At 67.8% G+C, this 625-nt stretch overlaps 1 protein-coding gene across 1 annotated transcript in view; it reads right to left on the reverse strand.

Annotated features, from left to right (window-relative positions):
• The window catches only part of Cdh12 (cadherin 12, type 2 (N-cadherin 2)), a 958,345-nt gene extending 958,074 nt beyond the window's left edge, over positions 1 to 271 (reverse strand). Inside the window, exon 1 of the mRNA XM_005386141.1 lies at positions 64 to 271. The gene's annotated coding sequence lies outside the window, so the exon portion shown is untranslated. The remainder of the gene's footprint in view (positions 1 to 63) is intronic.
• Between the last annotated feature and the right edge of the window lie 354 nt (positions 272 to 625).

Raw genomic sequence — 625 nt, forward strand, 5'->3', positions numbered from 1 at the left:
GGGTGCGCGGCCGCAGCTGCCCACAGCTGCCCGCAGCTGCAGCCCCGGCGGGGACAGCCTTACCTGCGCGGCGGCTGGGAGCAGCGACAGCGCGGCAAGGAGCGGCGGCCCTGTGCCTCGCTCCCTCAGCTCTCCTCCTCGCCTCGGGTCCCCGCGGCAGCGCCCCGCCTCGCATTCACACAAGGTCCTCCAGGCCGGGCAGCGGCGGACGCCACTTTCTTCCTGGAAGAGGCCGCCCCCTTCTGAGAAGCGCCCGCAGCTCACTCCCTCGTTCCGCGCCGCCGCCCGCCAGCCCGGCTGCAGCCGGAGCCGCCAGCCAATGGGGGCCCGGGACGCCCGCCTGTCATCTCCCCGCCCTCAAAACAAAGCGCGGCGTGCCCGCTGCTCCGGCCGAGTTGTGGGAAGTAATTGAATCCCGCCTTTGCAGGGCAGATCGTTGGTTGTGTTTCTGCCCTGGTGTACCCTGCAGAATCCTCTGAAGGAACGGGAGGGCTGCAGGTCTCTCTCGCATACCTCTCTGCAGATTCATCAAAGGAGCTTAGTAGAGGGTGAAGAGTTAGTGCTAAGAGACGGGTAGAACCTCTGTCAGCACCGGGGTCAGCGCCTCGGCCAGCACCTGGGTCAG

The sequence above is a fragment of the Chinchilla lanigera genome, unplaced genomic scaffold (assembly GCF_000276665.1).
Source record: "Chinchilla lanigera isolate Chin_1 unplaced genomic scaffold, ChiLan1.0 scaffold00025, whole genome shotgun sequence".
Lineage (NCBI taxonomy): Eukaryota > Metazoa > Chordata > Mammalia > Rodentia > Chinchillidae > Chinchilla > Chinchilla lanigera.